This window comes from Lutra lutra, chromosome 8 (genome assembly GCF_902655055.1).
Source record: "Lutra lutra chromosome 8, mLutLut1.2, whole genome shotgun sequence".
Lineage (NCBI taxonomy): Eukaryota > Metazoa > Chordata > Mammalia > Carnivora > Mustelidae > Lutra > Lutra lutra.
This window is the reverse complement of record NC_062285.1, coordinates 118,363,262-118,379,574: the sequence shown is the minus strand read 5'-3', so window position 1 is coordinate 118,379,574 and position 16,313 is coordinate 118,363,262. Positions and strand designations below refer to the sequence as shown.

Below are 16,313 nucleotides of genomic sequence, written 5' to 3'. Positions count from 1 at the left end.
CCTTCAAGGCCCTGCCCTACCTCTGCAGGCTTGTCTGCTCCCCACCCCTTTATTCCCTACCCACAAAGTTGTCTTCCATCTCCATGCCTTCCTTACTGGATATTTCTTCTCTGCTTCTTTCTTTATCTCAGGATTACCCTCTTTGTGAAGTCTTCCTTGACAGCTTCTTTAGCAGAATTAGGCCTCTCTTCCCTGCCATCTATAAATACATTACATTGCTTTATACTTTATAAACTTTCCAAATTTATATATTACTTAGAATTGGTAATATATGTACATGGCAAAAAAATTTTAAGTACAAAAAGTATTTAATAAGGGGTGCCTGGGTGGCTCAGTGGATTAAGCCTCTGCCTTCAGCTCAGGTCATGATCTTAGGGTCCTGGGATCGAGCCCCACATCGGGCTCTCCACTCAGCAGGGAGCCTGCTTCCCCCTTTCTCTCTGCCTAGTCGTGATCTCTCTCTCTCTCTCTACATCAAATAAATAAAATCTTTAAAAAAAAAAGTATTTAATAAATAGTAAAATTTTCTCTTACCCTTGTTCAGTCAACAGTTATAGGTTAACATGTATGTTTCACTGACCAACATGAACTCATTGAGGGCAAGGATTTTCATTTATTTATTACTGCATCCCTATACCTAACATTGTCTAGCATTTAACAGACACTTAGAAAACGTCTGTAATACTTTTTTTTTTTTAAGATTTTATTTATTTATTTGACAGAGAGAGATCACAAGTAGGCAGAGAGGCAGGCAGAGAGAGAGAGAGAGAGGGAAGCAGGCTCCCTGCTGAGCAGAGAGCCCATGCGGGACTCGATCCCAGGACCCTGAGATCATGACCTGAGCCGAAGGCAGCGGCTTAACCCACTGAGCCACCCAGGCGCCCCTCGTCTGTAATACTCTTAATATGGGCAAGCCTTCCTTGCTAAGTCTGCTTGACTTGATGGTCTGCTTATTTCTGTATGCCCCTTAGAGCTCTCTTAGTATAAGTGGATCACTCAGTAAATATGGTGTGGTGACCTCTCCACTCAATAAATACTGATTGTTTAATTGCATTTTTTTTTTTATAAGATAAGGTTTTAAAATCAACCTGTGTCTTGAGAATGACTTTTATGTATTTCCCTTTTCTGGTTCTGAAAAATTTTATACTTTCTGGTAGATCCTCAGGGATGGAAAAGAGAATGTTTGTGTTAACTTGAGCAAAAATAACATTTGAACTCATCAATTTTTTTTTCTTTTTTCAATTTTTTTCTTTTATTTAACTTTTCATACTAAGGCATAAAGCTCATGGAAATAATTCAGATTTATTTAAAAAACAAATAATTCCCAGGATATGTTGTCAGATCAATAGAAGGGCTTCATTTTGTATTACAAGCTGTATGGTAGCTTTATGTGTTTCAGGTATATGGGCCTATTAGCAAAGAAGCCTCTACAACTTGCACAAACGTAGTAAGTACTGATAAATCGTTTGGAAAGTCCCATGTTATGTTTAAGAGAGCCTACACTAAGAAACATTAAAATGAGTTTGAAGTATGGTTTAGGCAACAGTCATCTTTGTTTTTCCGATCACAACTTTTCAGAGACTTTTGTAACTTATTTCTAAGTGTTTGAGGTTGACTGGTTACTATATCCTATTTTCTAGAATTCTTTTGTATGAATTAAGCTGTGCAGAGGCAGACAATGCAATTATAAGAATAAAATAACATTTTAATTCAGAGTGGTTGGTGGCTGATTGCTAACCACTCTAATACATATCTTCTTCCCTTCCTCTTTCCTTGCCCTCCTGTTTCATTCTAAGTCACAATTACATTCTAAGGGCCTGGCACCTTACCAGGGTTTTGAAGGGTCTCTTCCCAGCTGCACTTGAGGTTTTGGCAGCGTGTCAAGTTGTGACATTTTTTGGTATACAAGACATCCTGGGATGGCTATCCAAAGGCTGTTTCGGTGACTGTTGTAATATTCTTTCTGGATTTCAAAGGCATTGATTTCTAACGTTTTGTTGTGAGTGAAATGTAAGCCTGATGCAGTTCTCCTTAGACTTCTAATGTTTTTAAAAAACAACAATCACTTTAGGGGCATGTAGTATTTAAAACAATGTTTTAAAATGTTCAGAAGCATAGCATGTGCTTTTTAATGGAGTGTGTTTTGGAAGCTTTCCTTGAGTATCAGCAGCTGTGCTTTTAGAATATTTTGAGTTTCCATCCTTTGGGACAGACATTGTACCACTGCTTAAGAAATACAGCCCCTGTGCAAAGAAAATGTCATAGGTAAGTCTGTAGAGCTGGGACTAGTCAAAAGAAGTGATAGGAAGGACAAGTGGGTATGGTTATATGATAGTAAGAGCTGCAAGGTGAGGAAGATGAGGTATTAGGAGAGGGTTTGTGCTGAGTCTTTAAAAAAAAAACTTTCACAGAGACTAGTTCATTTAATAAGTGCTCCTTGATTAACAGGCTGATCAAAGCAATCTGTTTAACCAGCCAATCTCCCTCCCTCTCTCCCATCTTTCCTTTCTTTGTAAAGAGTTTATTTATTTGAGAATGAGTGTGAGCTAAGAGAGAGAAAGCACAAAAGGGAAGAGGGTCAGAGGGATTAGCAGACTCCTGGTGCCTGCTGTGAACTCTATCCTTGGCCTCTGGACTCTAGGATTAGGACCTGAGCCAAAGGCAGACCCTTAACTGGCTGAGCCACTCAGGCACCCTGACCTTTCTTTTTTAAAAGTTTGTTTTAACCACATACTTTTAAAAATTTGCGTTGTGAGTTCATTTGGTAAACTCTGTACAATAAGAGTGGTTTCTTTTATTATATCGTTTGAGTGCCCAATAACATTTTTATGTTTTGTAATTTATACCTGTATGTTGACTGATTGAAATCAGAAAAGCCTAATTATGGTAGGAATTTAAAATTTTGATAAAATTATGTTTTTGGGAATAATAGAATGAAAAGGAAGCCAGTGTATTAGTTACCTGTAGCTGTTGGAACAGATACTGACTGGGCTTAGAACAATAAAAATTTATTCTTTCACAGCTTGGTGACCAGAAGACTGAAATCAAGGGCTGTACTTTCTCCAAAGGCTCTAAGAATCATTTCCCTCCAGCTTCTTACAGCTCTGAGCATACCTTAGCTTGGGGCAGCATCTCTGCCTTTTTGGTCACATTGCTGCCACCTCTTCAGTCTCAAAACTTCCTCTGCCTCACTCTTAGAAGGATACATATGATTACATTTAGGGCCCACCCATACCCAAGATAAACACCTCCTTTTAAATCCTTAATTTAATCACATCTATTGCTATATAAGATAATATCCTTAGATTACAGAGATTAGGAAGTGACATTTCTTCCTCTGGGCCAGCATTCAGCCCGCTACAGTCTGGAAGCCACAGTTACGGAAGTGGATGTAAAAGTTTTTGGACCTAAAGCAGTGTTAGAATGGTGAACATAATTTTTTTATACTTAACATAATTATTTATATTTAATTATATATTTCATTTAACATAATTATTTATATTTAATTATATATTATATATTTAACTTATATAATATATAATTATATATTATATTGTATAATTATTTATATATAACATGATTATTTTGATATTTTTGAGCTAATATGTGCCTGTGTTTGTTTTAGGTGTGGGGTTATAAAGATGAGTAAGACCTGTTTCTTTCTTTTTTTTTTTTTTTTTAAAGATTTTATTTATTTATTTGACAGAGAGAGATCACAAGCAGGCAGAGAGGCAGGCAGAGAGAGAGGAGGAAGCAGACTCCCTGCTGAGCAGAGAGCCTGATGTGGGGCTCGATCCCAGGACTCTGAGATCACGACCTGAGCCGAAGGCAGCGGCTTAATCCACTGAGCCACCCAGGCGCCCCGTAAGACCTGTTTCTTGCCCTGGAAGTTATACTGCATGTGTTATGTATACTAAATATAGGATAGAAGACAGAATGGTTACCTAATTATGTTTGGGAAAGTAAGGAAGTACTTCATGGAGGAAGTTATGTGTTCCTCAACAGGGTTTTGAAGGCTGATGAGGAATTCACTAGAACAGATTACGGAGGGATAAGAAAAGGCCTTCCGGATGAGGAAATTAGTATGTCCAAAGACATGGAGGTAAAAAACAGCAGTATGTGCTCAGGAAGCTACAAGTAGTGCATGAGATAAATTTTAAATTTGTATTTGTTTCTAGTAAAGAAATCACTATTATTTTACCAGTTGCAAAGTAAACGTTCTTTGTTGCAAACATTTTTATTTTATTTTATTTTATTTATTTATTTTTTAATTTTATTTTTTATAAACATATAATATATTTTTATCCCCAGGGGTACAGGTCTGTGAATCGCCAGGTTTACACACTTCACAGCACTCACCATAGCACATACCCTCCCCAATGTCCATAATCCCACCCCCCCCTCCCAACCTCCCTCCCCACATCAACCCTCAGTTTGTTTTGTGAGATTAAGAGTCACTTATGGTTTGTCTCCCTCCCAATTCCATCTTGTTTCATTTACTCTTCTCCTACCCCCTTAACCCGCCATGTTGCATCTCCTCTCCCTCATATCAGGGAGATCATATGATAGTTGTCTTTCTCATTGACTTATTTCGCATTTTTAAAGCACAGATCTTTTCCTAGATTGAGAAGATCTTTGGTCATTAAATATGGGAGTGGGGGGCGGGAAGTACTTCAGGGAAACGCAAATTACAGCCATGATGTAAATCACTGTACATCCCTTAGAATGGCTAAAATTAAAAAGACTGTTAAAGTAATTAAACGAGGACACTCTTGGGCTGAGGTGGCTCTAATTCCGTTAGCCTTTGTAACCAAACCAGAGCCTAAGTCAGAATCCATGCACTCGAATTCAAGAAAATGAATCTTAAGAACAACTAATCACAGCCAACTAAGCTTTCTTGATTAAGGCAACTCTTTAAGCTGTATATTCATCACGTAATTTCCTTCCTTTACTTCCATATTTTCTGTATAAAAATCACTCACTCCTTTTGGTGGTGTGCTTCTAACCACTTTCACTCTGGCACTGTCTGATTGAAATTGACGTAGATGCTCAAATAAACTCTTGAAAATTTTGTTTCTCTTAGATAGGGATGTCCACTATCACAACTTTTATTCAACATAGTAGTGGGAGTTCTAGCCACAGAAGTCAGAGAACAAAATAAATAAAAGGCATCTAAATCGGCAAGGAAGTAGTAAAACTTTCATTATTTGCAGATGCACATGATGCTATATATAGAAAACCTGAAAAAGTTCACCAAAAAACTGCTAACCTGATAAATGAGTTCAGTAAAGTTGCATGATACAAAATCAATGTACAGAAATCTGTTACATTTCTATACACCAATGATGAAGCAGCAGAAAGAGAAATTAAGGAATCAATCCCATTTACGATTGTACCAAAAACAGGTATCTAGGAGTAAAGCTAACCATATACACAATGGAACATCTATCTATCTATAAACTATATAATCAGTGGAATATCATTCAGCCATAAAAAGAAAGAAAGCTTGCCATTTGCAACAACATAGATGGATTTAGAGGATATAAAGCTAAGTGAAGTAGGTCAGAGAAAGAGAAAAAACCATATGATTTTACTCATATGTGGAATTTAAGAAACAAAGCAAATGAACAAAAGAAAAATTTAAAAAGGCCAACCAAAAAAAAAAAAAAAAGACTCTGAACTATGGAAAGCAAACAGATTGTTACCAGAGTTGGAGACTGAGGGGGAATGGATGAAACAGGTGAAGGGGATTAAGAGTACATTTACCTTGATGAACAAAGAGTAATATGTAAAATTATTGACTTACTGTATTATATACTGAACCTAATATAACACTGTATGTTAACTACACTGGAATTTAAAGAAAGTAAAAAGAAACTGGTGAACTTTTTAAAAAAGACGGTATTTTTTAATTTTTAAGAAGTTTTATATGAGTTCCAGTTAACATACAATATGGTATTAGTTTCAGGTATAGAGTATAGTGGTTCAGCACTTCCATACATCACTGGTGTTCATCACAACAGGTACACACAGGTAATTGGTTTTTCAAATTTTCTCTTTCTTCCTAATTCAGTTTTAGGAGGTTACATGTTTCTAGGAATTTACCAGTTTCTTTTAGGTTGTCCATTTGTTAGCACATAATTTTTTTATAATATTCTCTTACAACTGTTTGTATTTCTGTGGTGTCCCTTGTTATTTATCCCCTTTCATTTTTTATTTTGTTTATTTGAGTCCTCTTTGATTCTTTTACCTTTTTTTATGAGAGTGGCTAAAGGTTCATCAGTTTTCTTGATCTTTTCATTGAACTGGCTCCTGGTTTCATTGATGTATTGTTTTTTTAGTTTCTGTTTTCTTTATTTCTGCTCTAACCTTTATTAAGCCATTCCTTCTACTCAGTTTGGGTTTTGTTCTTTTTCTAGCTCCTTTAGGTGTAAGACTGTGTTATTTGAGACTTTTCTTCCTTCTTGTGGTAGGCCTATATTGATGTCGTGTACAGGGCCTTAGTCTCGGACGTCCATACATGTGGCCTTAGGAAGGCCTGTGTTTAGTGGAACTTCTTCAGGGGGACAACCACATGTTGTAGTGTTTTGCCAGTAGAAAAATGATCGAACAAGGAAGGACTCTGGGAACATTAGATACGGTAAGTTAAGTGCAGGCTTTGGTTCTTAAGCTTCCAAAACATAGATTGGCAGAGCATGACCTGTGGTCATCCAAACTGTCTGTCTGAAATGCTTCAAATGTCGTGAGGGAAATGTGCTTTAGGACGGACTCGTGACAGTTTTGAGATTGTCAAAACGTGAAAGCCATTGGAACTGAGTGTGTTGAAACGATGAAGAATTGCGTACAGGGCCATAGTCACGGACATCCAACCGGTGACCATAGGAAGGTCAGTGTTTAGTGAAACTGCTTCAGGTGGACACCCATTCGTGGCAGTGTCTTCCCAGTCTTCCCCTATCTGAGGAAAGAAGGTAGAACAAGGACGGACTCTGGGCACGGTGGAAACTGTGAGTGAAGTGCAGTCTACAGCTCTTAGGCTCCCAAAACGTAGAACAGCTTTTGCTGCATCCCAAAGATTTTAGATCATTTTTTTCTTTTTCATTAGTTCTCTATTTTTTCTTTTTTTCTTTATTTTCTCCTTGAATTCTTGGTTGACCCGTTGTTTAGTAGCATGTTATTTAATTTCCATGTATTTGTGCTGTCTCCAGATTTTTTCTTGTGGTGGTTTTATTTTTTCATAGTATTGTAGACAGAAAAGATGCCTGATATGACTTTAATCTTTTTTAATTTGTTGAGACTTATTTTATTATAATATGTGACCTGTTCTGGAAAATGTTCTGTTCTAGAGAATGTGCACTTGGAAAAAACATGTATTCTGCTGTTTCATGGTTGAACGTTCTGAGTATATCTGAATTTATCCATGTGGTCCAGTGTGTCATTCAAAGTCTCCATTTCCTTGTCGATTTTCTCTTTGGATGATATGACCGTTGGTGTAACTGGGTTGTTAAAATCCCCTACTCTTGCTGTATTACTATACATTACTTCTTTTCTATTTGTTATTAAGTGTTTTAATGTATTTGAGTGCTCCCATGTTGGGCTTATAAATATTTACAATTGTTATATCTTGTTGGGTTGTCCCCTTTATGATTATATACTGTTTTTCTTTGTCTCTTGTTAGTCTTTGTTTCAAAGTCTCTTTTGTCTGATGGAAATACTTCTCCTCTGGTATTTCTCCTCACATCCATTTACATGATAAATGCTTCTCCATCCCTTCATTTTAAATCTCTGGTATCTTTAAGTCTGAAATTAGTCTCTTGTAGGCAGCAGATAGATGGGTCTTGTTTTTTTAATCCATTTCATCACCCTGTGTCTTTTGATTGGAGCGGTTAGTCTATTTACTTATAAAGTAATTATTGATAGGTATGTACTTATTGCCATTTTGTTATTCGTTTTATGGTTGTTTCTGTATTTGTGGGACAGGGTGAGCTATGAGTCCTCATACTTTGCCATCTTCCCCAGATGTCTTGTTTGTCTTCTAACAACTGGCAACACAGTTTTTGGCAAAATTTTGGCAAAAATGTGGAGCAAACAACTCTCATGTTTTTGGTTGAAACAGAAAATAGTATAGCCACAATGGAAAAAAATTTGTCAGTTTCTTATAAGCATACACTCCATGATGCAACAATTACTTACACTTATATTTTTACTCCCTCTCCAACTGAAGACATGTCCACAAAAAGTTTTGTACAAGAATGTTCCTAGTAGATTTATTTGTAATTAATATTCATAATAACCAGAAATAATCCAAATGCCCATCAGTAAGAAAATGGGTAAAAATATGATACTTAAACAGTAGAATACTCTTGGATTCTTTGTGAGCTCATGGAATTATATATTTAAACTTGTGTATTTTATTAAATGTAAATTTTACCTTGAAAACAAAAAGACTAAACCTAGGAGAACTGATGGATTAAATGGTCTGTTTTCTGTATCCATGTGATGTCTGAAGTTGTGATAGCTTTACAACCATAAGGAAAATTAAGCTTACAGGATGTGCTGGCAGAAGTATGGTGTCAACTTTAAACATAAAATATCCAGTTATTTCACTAGCAAAAAGAGTTTATTCAGGAATAGCAGAGGAAATACCCCCAAATGCAATTTGGTATATAGAAACTATATCCCAAGTTCATAAGCAAGCCCAGAGAACAAAGGAGAGGAGCATTCTTTTATACAGGAAAGGAAGGATTTGAGAGTTTGGGGTTGTGGTAGCTTTTCAGTGGCTGAGTTGTAGTTCTCATTGGTTGGTGTGTTGCTGGAAGGAGAAGATCTTGTTTCCTTCTGCTGAAGTAGTAAAGTAAGCTTCTTCCCATTGGGGTTTATAAACAACAGTGAGTGGTGGTGTGTGAGATCTCTCCCTTCCAGGCCTCCTATTTCCCTCTTAAAGGAGGTTTTCTGTACTCATTTTCAATGAAAAAGACCAGGAATCTTGATGATACTGAGCCCAATTTTTGAATAAAAATTTAAAACTTTGAATTTTAGAATTCCAAATTCTGAATGCTTTAAGAAAAACAAACCAACCTGGGGCGCCTGGGTGGCTCAGTGGTTGAATCCTCTGCCTTCGGCTCAGGGGTCAAGTTCCGCATCGGGCTCTCTGCTCAGCAGGGAGCCTGCATCCTCCTCCTCTCTCTCTCTGCCTGCCTCTCTGCCTACTTGTGATCTGTCTATCAAATAAATGAAAAAAAAAATCTAAAAAAACAACAACAAACAAACCTGAATTATAAAAAGCAGAAAAGTGTACAGAAACTGTCCTTTTGAATGATTTACAAAGTAAACCCCCATGTAACCATGAGTATTAAGAAGTAGAACACTGCCAGCCTTTCTCAGGTTATACTATCCTGACTCTTATGTTAATAATTTTCTCTCTTTATAGTTTTACAACCTAAACAAACCTAAGCATGTATCCACTAAATACTAGAGTTTTGCCTCTTTTTAATTTTTTCTGCACTTTATGTTTAGAATAATTTTATATGCTTTTGTGCCTGGCTTCTTTCATTTGCACAATCTGTGTTTGATGTTCACCTGTGTAGAATATATATGTAGGTTCTTTTCATTGCCGTATAGTGCTGGTTTCATTGTGCCACAGTTTGTGTCATCATCTGTTTTAATGGACATTTGGTTTTTTTCTAGGTTTCTTTTGGGAATACTACTGTTATTAACAGTAATATTACAACAAAAATCTCTTGGTGTACTTGTACTCACATTTCAGTTGAGTATATTTCAAGTAGAGGAATTGTTGAGTCATGGTATATACAAATCTTAAGTAGATAATGCTCATTTTTTTCTAACATGGACATGCCAGTTTACACCATAGCTTTTTGCTTCCCATCTTCTTTAAATGTGTTATTGTTAGTCTTTTTGGTTTTCTCATTGTCACTTTAATGAATATGTAATATGTATACATGAATATGTAAACAGCTGAATAAAAATAATTGGGCAAAAGGTTCAAATACACATTTCACAAAAGGTTTTCTCATTGTCACTTTAATGAATATGTAATATGTATACATGAATATGTAAACAGCTCAATAAAAATAATTGGGCAAAAGGTTCAAATACACATTTCACAAAATACACATGGCCCGTCAACAAAGGAAAGTTGCTCAGTCTTCTTTTACAGGGAATTGCCTTTTAGCTTTCTTTGTTTTTTTTCCCTGCCCTGAGTTATTGAAAATACTCTCTAGCTTTGTTATTTTGCTTTTTCATGTTTAAAGCTTCAGTCCAACCACGGTTAATTTTAGTGTGTATTGCAAAGTTGGGCCCAGGTTGGTTTGTTTGTTTGTTTGTTTGTTTGTTTACATAAAGTGATCTGGTTGTCCCAGTACCTTTTATTGCAGACTTCTGTTTCTTCGCTGATGAGCAAAACTGCCTGTGGTTTTAAATATCTTACATGGGTGGATGTGTTTCTGGGCTGTATTCTGATCTGTTGATTTCTTTGTCTATAATTAATTCAATGCCATACCAGCTTATTTACTGTAGATTTAAAATGTCTTGATATCCAGTAGGTTAAGTCCTCCCATCTTGTTTTTTAAAATTGTTTCTGCTGTTCTTTAAAAATGTTTCTGGCCTTTGCATTTCCATGTAAATTTCTGAATCAGTGTGCTTAATTTCACATGCACACACACACATCCCTGCACACACATGTGCACACACACACCTACTTGCTAGGATATATTGATTGGTGTTGCATCTATACATCAGCTTGGGGGAGAATTTATATCTTTAGAACATTATTTTCCAGCGTATGGTACATATCTGTTTACCTAGGTATTTTTTAGTTTCTCCAATCGTATCTGTAAAATGGTTTGCACATCTTTTGCCTAGGCATTTGATGTGTTTTGATGCTGTTAAGAATGTCTTTAAAATATTTTGTTGCTGATACATAGATGCAATTAATTTTTTATATCTTCATCTACCTAGTAATCATATTAATTATAATGATTTCTCTACAAGTTCTTTTGGATTTTCTACATACACAGTTAGAACATCTGTATATAAGGAGAGTTTTATATTTCCTTTTGCGATTATTTTTACCTTTTATACTTTTGTTCCACATTTTTTTGTACAGTGTCAAATGAAATTGTGATAATGGACATCCTTGTTGTGATCATGTTTTGAAAGGAAGGCACTGAAGATTTTAGAATCAAGAGTGTTTCTTCTTTTTTTTGATTAAAGATTTTTTCTTTTTTTTTTAATTGAGAGAGAGAGCAAGAGATTGGGCGGGGTGAGGGGTGGTGGGTAGGGAAGGAGAGTCCTAAGCAGATGCTGCATGGAGCCCGACGTAGGGCTCAATCTAATGACCTGACATCACGACCTCAGCTGAAACCAAGAGTCTGATACCTAGCCAACTACAACCCCCAAGTGCCCCGACTATATTCTTTTTGTATACATCTTTCACGAAATTGGTGCCTTTCGGTTCCCAGTTTGCTGTTTCTTTCTTTCTTTCTTTCTTTTTTTAATCTTGTGGTAAAATTCATATAACAAAATATAATGTTTTTTTTTCTACTTTTTATTTATTTTGTTATAAACATATATTTTTATCCCCAGGGGTACAGGTCTGTGAATCACCAGGTTTACACACTTCACAGCACTCACCATAGCACATACTGTCCCCAGTGTCCATAATTCCACCCCCCACTCAACCCCCCTCCCCCCATCAACCCTCAGTTTGTTTTGTGAGATTAAGAGTCACTTATGGTTTGTCTCCCTCCCAATCCCATCTTGTTTCATTTACTCTTCTCCTACCCCCTTAACCCCCCATGTTGCATCTCCTCTCCCTCATATCAGGGAGATCATATGATAGTTGTCTTTCTCCGATTGACTTATTTCGCTAAGCATGATACCCTCTAGTTCCATCCACGTCGTCGCAAATGGCAAGATTTCATTTCTTTTGATGGCTGCATAGTATTCCATTGTGTATATATACCACATCTTCTTTATCCATTCGTCTGTTGATGGACATCTAGGTTCTTTCCATAGTTTGGCTATTGTAGACATTGCTGCTATAAACATTCGGGTGCACGTGCCCCTTTGGATCACTACGTTTGTATCTTTAGGGTAAATACCCAGCAGTGCAATTGCTGGGTCATAGGGTAGTTCTATTTTCAACATTTTGAGGAACCTCCATGCTGTTTTCCAGAGTGGTTGCACCAGCTTGCATTGCCACCAACAGTGTAGGAGGGTTCCCCTTTCTCCGCATCCTCGCCAGCATCTGTCATTTCCTGACTTGTTCATTTTAGCCATTCTGACTGGTGTGAGGTGATATCTCATGGTGGTTTTGATTTGTATTTCCCTGATGCTGAGTGATGTGGAGCACTTTTTCATGTGTCTGTTGGCCATCTGGATGTCTTCCTTGCAGAAATGTCTGTTCATATCCTCTGCCCATTCTTGATTGGATTATTTGTTCTTTGGGTATTGAGTTTGATAAGTTCTATATAGATTTTGGACACTAGCCCTTTATCTGATATGTCGTTTGCAAATATCTTCTCCCATTCTGTCAGTTGTCTTTTGGTTTTGTTAACTGTTTCCTTTGCTGGGCAAAAGCTTTTGATCTTGATGAAGTCCCAATAGTTCATTTTTGTCCTTGCTTCCCTTGCCTTTGGCGATGTTCCTAGGAAGATGTTGCTGCGGCTGAGGTCAAAGAGGTTGCTGCCTGTGTTCTCCTCAAGGGTTTTGATGGATTCCTTTCTCACATTGAGGTCCTTCATCCATTTTGAGTCTATTTTCGTGTGTGGTGTAAGGAAATGATCCAATTTCATTTTTCTGCATGTGGCTGTCCAATTTTCCCAACACCATTTATTGAAGAGGCTGTCTTTTTTCCATTGGACATTCTTTCCTGCTTTGTCGAAGATGAGTTGACCATAGAGTTGAGGGTCCACTTCTGGGCTCTCTATTCTGTTCCATTGATTTATGTGTCTGTTTTTGTGCCAGGACCATGCTGTCTTGATGATGACAGCTTTGTAATAGAGCTTGAAGTCCAGAATTGTGATGCCACCAACTTTGGCTTTCTTTTTCAATACTCCTTTGGCTATTCGAGGTCTTTTCTGGTTCCATATGAATTTTAGGATAATTTGCTCCATTTCTTTGAAAAAAATGGATGGTACTTTGATAGGAATTGCATTAAATGTGTAGATTGCTTTAGGTAGCATAGACATTTTCACAATATTTATTCTTCCAATCCAGGAGCATGGAACATTTTTCCATTTCTTTGTGTCTTCCTCAATTTCTTTCATGAGTACTTTATAGTTTTCTGTGTATAGATTCTTAGTCTCTTTGGTTAGGTTTATTCCTAGGTATCTTATAGTTTTGGGTGCAATTGTAAATGGGATGGCCTCCTTAATTTCTCTTTCTTCTGTCTTGTTGTTGGTGTAGAGAAATGCAACTGATTTCTGTGCATTGATTTTATATCCTGACACTTTACTGAATTCCTGTACAAGTTCTAGCAGTTTTGGAGTGGAGTCTTTTGGGTTTTCCACATATAGTATCATATCACCTGCGAAGAGTGATAGTTTGACTTCTTCTTTGCCGATTTGGATGCCTTTAATTTCCTTTTGTTGTCTGATTGCTGAGGCTAGGACTTCTAGTACTATGTTGAATAGCAGTGGTGATAACGGACATCCCTGCCGTGTTCCTGACCTTAGCGGAAAAGCTTTCAGTTTTTCTCCATTGAGAATGATATTTGCGGTGGGTTTTTCATAGATGGCTTTGATAATACTGAGGTATGTGCCCTCTATCCCTACACTTTGAAGAGTTTTGATCAGGAAGGGATGCTGTACTTTGTCAAATGCTTTTTCAGCATCTATGGAGAGTATCATATGGTTCTTGTTCTTTCTTTTATTAATGTGTTGTATCACATTGATTGATTTGCGGATGTTGAACCAGCCTTGCAGCCCTGGAATAAATCCCACTTGGTCGTGGTGAATAATTCTTTTAATGTACTGTTGAATCCTATTGGCTAGTATTTTGGCGAGAATTTTTGCATCTGTGTTCATCAAGGATATTGGTCTGTAGTTCTCTTTTTTGATGGGATCCTTGTCTGGTTTTGGGATCAAGGTGATGCTGGCCTCATAAAATGAGTGTGGAAGTTTTCCTTCCATTTCTATTTTTTGGAACAGTTTCAGGAGAATAGGAATTAGTTCTTCTTTAAATGTCTGGTAGAATTCCCCTGGGAAGCCATCTGGCCCTGGGCTTTTGTTTGTTTGGAGATTTTTGATGACTGTTTCAATCTCCTTACTGGTTATGGGTCTGTTCAGGCTTTCTGTTTCTTCCTGGTTCAGTTGTGGTAGTTTATATGTCTCTAGGAATGCATCCATTTCTTCCAGATTGTCAAATTTGTTGGCGTAGAGTTGCTCATAGTATGTTCTTATAATTGTCTGTATTTCTTTGGTGTTCGTTGTGATCTCTCCTCTTTCATTCATGATTTTATTTATTTGGGTCCTTTCTCTTTTCTTTTTGATAAGTCTGGCCAGTGGTTTATCGATCTTATTAATTCTTTCAAAGAACCAGCTCCTAGTTTTGTTGATTTGTTCTATTGTTTTTTTGGTTTCTATTTCATCGATTTCTGCTCTGATCTTTATGATTTCTCTTCTCCTGCTGGGTTTAGGGTTTCTTTCTTGTTCTTTCTCCAGCTCTTTTAGGTGTAGGGTTAGGTTGTGTACCTGAGACCTTTCTTGTTTCTTGAGAAAGGCTTGTACCGCTATATATTTTCCTCTCAGGACTGCCTTTGTTGTGTCCCACAGATTTTGAACCATTGTGTTTTCATTATCATTTGTTTCCATGAATTTTTTCAATTCTTCTTTAATTTCCTGGTTGACCCATTCATTCTTTAGAAGGATGCTGTTTAGTCTCCATGTATTTGGGTTCTTTCCAAATTTCCTCTTGTGATTGAGTTCTAGCTTCAGAGCGTTGTGGTCTGAAAATATGCAGGGAATGATTCCAATCTTTTGATAACGGTTGAGACCTGATTTAGGACCAAGAATGTGATCTATTCTGGAGAATGTTCCATGTGCACTAGAGAAGAATGTGTATTCTGTTGCTTTGGGATGAAAAGTTCTGAATATATCTGTGATGTCCATCTGGTCCAGTGTGTCATTTAAGGCCTTGATTTCCTTGTTGACCTTTTGCTTGAATGATCTGTCCATTTAAGTGAGGGGAGTGTTAAAGTCCCCTACTATTATTGTATTATTGTCGATATGTTTCTTTGATTTTGTTATTAATTGGTTTATATAGTTGGCTGCTCCCACGTTAGGGGCATAGATATTTAAAATTGTTAGATCTTCTTGTTGGATAGTTCCTTTGAGTATGATATAGTGTCCTTCCTCATCTCTTATTATAGTCTTTGGCTTAAAATCTAATTGATCTAAGGATTGCCACTCCTGCTTTCTTCTGATGTCCATTAGCATGGTAAATTCTTTTCCACCCCCTCACTTTAAATCTGGAGGTGTCTTCAGGTTTAAGATGAGTTTCTTGTAGGCAACATATAGATGGGTTTTGTTTTTTTATCCATTCTGATACCCTGTGTCTTTTGATTGGGGCATTTAGCCCATTAACATTCAGGGTAAGTATTGAGAGATATGAATTTAGTGCCATTGTATTGCCTGTAAGGTGTCTGTTATTGTATATTGTCTCTGTTTCTCTCTGATCTACTTCTTTTAGGGTCTCTCTTTGCTTAGAGGACCCCTTTCAATATTTCCTGTAGAGCTGGTTTGGTATTTGCAAATTCTTTCAGTTTTTGTTTGTCCTGGAAGCTTTTAATCTCTCCTTCTATTTTCAATGGTAGCCTAGCTGGATATAGTATTCTTGGCTGCATGTTTTTCTCGTTTAGTACTCTGAATATATCATGCCAGCTCTTTCTGGCCTGCCAGGTCTCTGTGGATAAGTTTGCTGCCAATCTAATATTTTTACCATTGTACGTGACAGACTTCTTTTCCCTGGCTGCTTTCACGATCTTCTCTTTGTCACTAAGACTTGTAAATTTTACTATTAGGTGACGGGGTGTGGACCTATTCTTACTGATCTTGAGGGGGGTTCTCTGAACCTCCTGGATTTTTATGCTTGTTCCCTTTGCCATATTGGGGAAATTCTCTCCAATAATTCTCTCCAATATACCTTCTGCTCCCCTCTCTGTTTCCTCTTCTTCTGGAATCCCAATTATTCTAATGTTGTTTCGTCTTATGGTGTCACTTATCTCTCGAATTCTCCCCTTGTGGTCCAGTAGCTGTTTGTCCCTCTTTGCTCAGCTTCTTTATTCTCTGTCATTT

At 37.0% G+C, this 16,313-nt stretch overlaps 1 protein-coding gene across 3 annotated transcripts in view; it reads left to right on the top strand.

Moving 5' to 3' along the window:
• The window catches only part of CEP83 (centrosomal protein 83), a 131,894-nt gene that overhangs the window by 29,849 nt on the left and 85,732 nt on the right, over window positions 1–16,313 (top strand). The gene's annotated exons all lie outside the window — the stretch shown is intronic.